The 6855-nt window shown below is 39.3% G+C and overlaps 1 long non-coding RNA gene across 1 annotated transcript; it reads left to right on the forward strand.

The window, feature by feature from the left end:
- The first annotated feature begins 1001 nt into the window (after positions 1 to 1001).
- Positions 1002 to 6471, forward strand: LOC144463799 (uncharacterized). Its single transcript, XR_013491798.1, has 5 exons — positions 1002 to 1232; positions 1371 to 1394; positions 1561 to 1655; positions 1895 to 1963; positions 5903 to 6471. It is a non-coding gene; the product is annotated as an uncharacterized LOC144463799 (long non-coding RNA).
- Positions 6472 to 6855: the final 384 nt, after the last annotated feature.

The following is a 6855-nucleotide window of genomic DNA, read 5'->3' on the forward strand; positions in this document are numbered from 1 at the left end:
TCAGCCAGCACACAGTTTTTTTTTCTAACATTCACAAACAGGAAAGGAGGAGGCAACAACTAAAGTAAAACCTGCCCAAAGCAGGAACTGAAACACCATATTATATACAGAAAAACACTGACCTTATTAATCCTATCAAACGGCAGATTGTTTTCATTTTCATTCCTTACATTTCAGCCACAGGCTTGAAGATCTGTGCAGATAAATTGTAGTGTGACTGCACCCACAGCTGCACCAAAACTGTGCACCACACAAGTGGAATACAAAAGAGACAAAATAAACGGATTTGACAATATTTCCTAAATTATAACAAGAAAAGGAGCACGATTTACTATAAACAAACAATTGGAAGTGCAGTGTCACCAAACTCACTCCACACTTCATTGGTCTCCTACAGACTCCACTACAACACTTGGTTTGAAAGTGAAGACCAATGACGTGTGGAGTGAGTTTGGTGACACTACACTGCATCATATTGAAATTATTGATTAATATTCCTAATAAAAATTCCCAGAAATTATGAAAAATGCCTGCCTTTCAAACCAAGTGTTGTAGTGTACTCTGTAGGAGACCAATGAAGTGTGGAGTGAGTTTGGTGACACTACACTGTATTGTAGTGACGTTATTGTATATTTTTGTAATATCTCTTTTCGGTGTTGCACGTTGTAGACGGTCCCTGCGCGCTGCGCTCACAGCCGGCTGCACTTAAACACCAATGTTCTTGGTATGGCTCAGAGGACGGCTCATTTTGATGAATTATATGTTGTAGCTCGATGTCTATCTTACTATGATTGAAAATATGCGTGTTTTGTGTTTTAACAACGTTTCACTGACGTGAACGTTATTGATCCCGGAAGTTCGAATCTGCCAATCTCTGCCCCACACGTTAAACCTGAAAACCCAGCTTTTCGGCCTGTGCAAAGAAACTGGGCGTGGTGACAACAGAAAATTGCGAAATGATTTCAGAGCAAGTAGGCTATTTAAACGCAGCCGCACAGTGACAGCCTGTCTTTTTCTGATGTACTCTTCCTCTCTAGAGCACACAAAACAGGAAAGGAGAAGGCAAGACTTAGAAAAAACAGAAAAAATACCCCCCAAAGTAGAGGCTGGTTAATCCTGTTATCTACAGAAAATACATTTCTTGATACTTAGAACTGTACTGAATTTTCTGTGGAGAACAAGCTTTGCCAGCCCCTGCTTTGGGGGGACATTACTGCCGCAGACCAAGTCTGGTAAGTCACAACAATTTGGTACAAATTTTCTAAATTAAAATTTAAACCTTTATTTACATTGAAGTGTCAAACAATATTTAAAGCAACACATACTTACTGAAAACTTGTGTCTTAATATCCTCTCAATTCTCTCTCTAGTGTGCAAAGCATCTGACCATGGAGGTAAGATAGTTTTTCAAAGGGTAAAATAATCAATAACACCAACATTAACATTTAAACAATTTCATAATGGTGTGTTGTTTGTTAATCAACATCATGAGAGAATACTTTCAGCTACATCTGAAAACATAATTTAGAAGATAATTTATAATTATTTTCTCTCACTAAGCCGGACAGTAGCAGACAACAAATTCCAGACATGCTTGAGAGAGAGGAGACGGCTTCTACCACTTCCTCTGAGTTACAGCTCCAATCACCCCAAAGGTACACTCTTTGTATAAAGATGTATTTACTCAGTGTAAACTGGTCCTCATAAAATGGGTCAAGTAAATGTGAAAAGACAGCTTTTAGGTCAAATGAGTCAAATATATTCAACTTTACTGTTTTCTTCTGACTTTAATACGTCTACATTTATTATATGACAGTTAAGTGACTTGCCACGTCATGACATGTTACCACTTCTTAATGTTTGACAGTTTATTCTCATCTATCTTTGTCTGTAGGTCTCCAAATAATTCAATCCTTCGGCCCAGCTCCTCTAAACCGGACAAAGTCTCCCATCCTCCTCCATGGTAGGTGCTGATGGTATACATTTACTCCATTATATGTACCTCAGTATTTAAAAAAAAAAAAAAAAATTTTAGGAGCAGCCTACTTGTTTTACATACAAGTAGCCTCTCTTTCTCTCTATTATATCATACAACTTCCTTATTTGCTGTCATAGTTGCCACGGCTGCAGAGCACTTTGTCACGACAGTAAACGTTGCTGATGCAAATGATTATGTTGTTTTCTTGTGAAGACAGTCTCCCTAATATTTGTTCTTCATATGAACACTCTTTCCGGGGCGCTCTGTCAAGTGCGACTCGGGGCAGCTCGCAAATGTTTGTCTTATTATTGTTGATTTCTTCGTTTCTGTGTCGTGATCCTCAACTTTCTTTTTCTCGGAAAGCTACGTGTGTAAGTTTCAGTTATGAACCTGAGGAATTATGTGACGATCTGTGTTGCTTTGTGGACTTTATTCTCCTGGCTGGTTTGTGGAGATCAACGCGGTGACAATGGAGGCGGCCGCACTCCGAACTGAAACACTTATAGCCGGGAGCTTCGGAAAAGATCTCAGGGTTGCTTGCAGAAGGTTGTAAAGACTTAACCTTCTGCAAGCAACCCTGAGATCTTTTCCTCACTGTTACGTGGACTGGGCAGTGATCAGCTGTCCAGAAAGAAACCTTTGAAAAGGATTCGCAGGAAAAGAGGGAAAAGGGGAGGTGTCCAGCGGAGAATCAGGAAAGTTGATCATGACGTCAGACGGAGTCTCCCTCCTCTCCCAACAGTTCTGCTTTCCAATGTGCAGTCCATCCGAAATAAGCTGGACGAATTGGAGGCTTACGCTAGATGCAAGCGGGAGTTTAAGGAGACGTGTCTTTTGGCTCTTACAGAGACATGGCTGGGTGAAGCTGACCGGGATGATGAATTATTCATCAGTGGGTTTGGTTATCCCATTCGGATGGATAGAAGTCCCTCTATCACAAATAAGGCTGAGGGGGAAGGAGTCTGCTTTTATGTGAATGAGAGATACTGCGGGAAAGGATCTGCACGACCGACCTCGAATTATTGTCCATCTCCCTCCGCCCCATTTGCCAAGAGAGTTTTCCCAACTCTTTTTCACAATTGTTTATATTCACCCACGGGCCAGTGTTACTGCAGCCACGCGGCTGATTATGGATGTGACACATAAGCTTGACTCTCTCTCTCTCTACTAACACTCTGAAATTCATTCTTGGAGATCTGAATCATTGTCAGTTGGACAAATCATTAAAAACTTATGAGCAATATGTAACATGTGCCACTACACAACGGAATACAATGATTGACTTATGTTATGGCACTGTGCCTGGTGCTTATAAGTCTGTTCCCAGACCTGCATTGGGAGCATCCTACCACCACAGCATTTTCCTCTTGCCCTCCTATAAGCCCTAAACGCTTGGAGCGCACTGTGAAGACAGTCAAGTGCTGGACAGAGGAAAGCATCAGCAAACTTCAAGCTTGTTTTGAGTGCACAGTCCGTTTTTTACGATGCTTGTGATAATTGTAATGACCTGACTGAGGTGGTGTCTTCCTATGTATCTTTCTGCGTAGATACTAATATCCCCTGTAAAGAGATTGCTATTTTCCCAAACAACAAACCTTGGGTTAGTAAAGAATTAAAAAAGGTTCTTAATAAGAAGAAACGCATTTTCTTTACAGGTAACAGTCAGGATAAGAAAGTAGTATCCAGGGAAGTGAGGACTGAGATAAGGAAAGCAAAGAAAATATATAGAGAAAAAATAGAATTACAGTATAGTAGTGGTAATCTTCGAGATGCTTGGAAGGGCATTAAGTCCATGGCCGCTATAAACCAGAATAAAGACAGTACTGGGAAACATGTTAATCTGGAAGGGGTCAAGGACCAGGAATTGCCAAATGTTCTAAATGCTTTTTATTCTCGTTTTGAACAGCTTGACTTTTCTGATAAGATAAGTGAACTTAAAAATTCACTTTCCCCAGCCAACGCCATTATAATATCAGAAGATGAGGTGGTTAAGTTATTGAAAGGCACTGATGTGAGAAAAGCCCCAGGTCTTGACGGTATATGTGGCCGTACATTGCATCACTGCGCTGTGCAGCTTGGTGGTGTTCTTAAACATATTTTTCAAATGATAGTTGATTCTTTTCAGTATCCCAATACGTGGAAAATATCTCATATTGTGCCACTACCGAAGAATAGTAAGCCTAGACAGCCTAATGACTTAAGGCCAATTGCCCTCACTTCATTGATAATGAAAATCCTGGAGAAAATGATTAAGAATGAGATTCTCACAGCTATCGAGGGTAAACGCGACCCTCTACAATTTGCTTACCAGGCTGGAAAGGGTGTTGAGGACGCTAAGATTTTTATTCTTAACGCCTTGTACAAACATCTGGAGAAACCTAATGCCCATGCTAGACTGTTGTTTGGAGATTTCTCCTCCGCTTTTAATCACATGCAACCTTGTCTTTTAATCGAGAGACTGATTTCTGATTTTAAACTACGACATCAACTTAGTTTATTGATTTTAGACTTCTTGACCAACAGACAGCAGAGGGTCATTGTGAATGGTCATTTGTCTGACATTGTTGTAACTAATACCGGTTCACCACAAGGGTGCGTATTGTCACCTCTTCTTTATATCTTATACACTGACAGCTGCAGATCATCTTGTGACAGCAGCTTCCTTGTTAAGTTTTCGGATGATACTGTGTTGTTGTCTCTCCTTCAGGGTGCCCAACACAACCATAGTATGGCTCTCCCTGCATTTGTAGATTGGTGTAAAGACAACTTTCTAGAGTTAAATGCATCCAAAACTAAAGAAATGATGATTGATTTTAGATGTGACAAGAAGGCCTTCACTGAGAGTGTCATAGATGGAGAGAAGATTGAAATTGTCAGCTCCTACAAATATCTAGGCACTGTGTTTGACAACCAGCTTAAATGGGATGTTAACACTGAAGCTCTGGTCAAACGTGGACAGCAGAGGATTCATCTCCTTCGAATGTTAAATTCTTTTTCTGTCAGTCCAGTGATTCTTTGTTGTTTTTATCAGTCCTTCATTGAAAGCCTTTTGACTTATTCTTTTATCTGTTGGTTCAACAACCTGTCACTCAGGGACAAGAATAGCCTGAACAGAACTGTGAAAATTTGTTCCAAGATTATTGGACTTAAGCAGAGAGACCTAGGTTCTCTATGGGAGCAACAGGTTCTGAGGAAGTCACACAGCATTCTAAGTACTTCCGGGCGTGTTTTAGCAAGTGAATTTTCACTATTGCCTTCAGGGCGTCGTTATGCCCGACCTGCTTGTAAGGGTAATCGTTTTTCCAAGTCTTTCATCCCCTCTGCTGTCCGATTGTTAAACACATCCTTATGAATTGTATTGTGTGTATTGTGCATTGGGTACTGTGTACCTCTATGTATTTTTATCATCCAGTGCCGGTATTAATTATTTTTAATGAACATATTTATTGGTGTTTTTCTTCACATTTTAATGTAATTCATCACGGCGACTAACAGAATTTGCACACAGCTGTCAATTTTCTTTCTATGTTCTATGTGTTGTGTGTGTGTGTTGTTATGCGAGCTGTCAAATGAAATTGCCCTTTAGAGGATTAATAAAGTTGTCTTGAATCTTGAATCCTTGCCTGTAAATGGAACTCCATTATATTGAGCAGTATTGTTGTGCTTTGTTCCCATTTGCAACAAGAGGAGAGAAAATAAATATATTTTAATCTAACACGCCACCATTAGGTACACTTAACAGAGTTAAATTAGTCATTAACCATCTACAGCTCTATGTATGTGGCACATGGGAACTCTTCCAGCTTAGCAGTTAAATGGTGATAATGATAACAATAATAATAATAATAATAATAATAATAATAATGTTTTAGGAATGATTTTGTCCTGTGAAAAATATTGAAGTCAAACTTTTTTACTATCCAGGGAAGAAGACCTGCAGCCGGAGGATCATCCCTGTAGCCCAGCAAAGAAGATTAGAAATAATAAATATATTCCTCACCAAAATATAAATAATAGATTGCCCACAAAAAGGTTTTACCAAATTGATTTAGTAAAAGAAAACTTATTTACTTACTCATGCCTTACACCCCTTTTGGGCTACAGGCCATCGACAAGGGACCTCCAGAGTTATCGATGGCGGGCTTTCTCTTCTATCTGTATTCAGGTGTATCCCAACGTGATGTCTTCAAGCAGATTGCTTTACTTGCTGTTTTTTGGCCAACCTTTCATTTTTGAAACGCAAACTTCTGATAAAACAGATTTTTTTTCTAAAATTATATCACATTTGACTTTAACCAAAAAGTCAATTGACATAATGCCTCCAGACAAACTCATGAAGTCTGTCCTTGCATATTACCACGCTAAACACCAAAGACAGGAAAAGCAATATGCATTTGCTATTGCTTATTTGAAAAATGGTTATTTTATGATTTTTCCTGCAGTTTATCCAGACCATCCAAGGGGTGGCGGACATTCTGCTGTTCCCACTAAAAGACACAGTGAGGAAAAATTAATTTGCCAGATTGACGATTTTTTATTAGATCATGGAAATGAAGTGAAAAAACTTTTGGTGTTTTCCTATAACAGCCCATGTTTGAGGAGAGAAAACAATGCCACCTGCTGTATGTTTCTACTGTTACAGAAAGCTGATGACTGGCACAGTAGATATGGATTTTTTACCAACGTCACATTTACAAAATTTTGGGGACTAACTGGTCCAAATTTTTTTAAGCATCTCACTTCTTCTCACATCTCAAATCTGGGGAGTGTTTTTTTTCCTTATATTGAAAAATGCAAGAACATCCGTTTCAAACTGAATGAAAAGGAACTGAGACGAAAATTTGGAAATGGTGGCCTATATAAGAAAATCCAACTGG

This window comes from Epinephelus lanceolatus, chromosome 7 (assembly GCF_041903045.1).
Source record: "Epinephelus lanceolatus isolate andai-2023 chromosome 7, ASM4190304v1, whole genome shotgun sequence".
NCBI lineage: Eukaryota > Metazoa > Chordata > Actinopteri > Perciformes > Serranidae > Epinephelus > Epinephelus lanceolatus.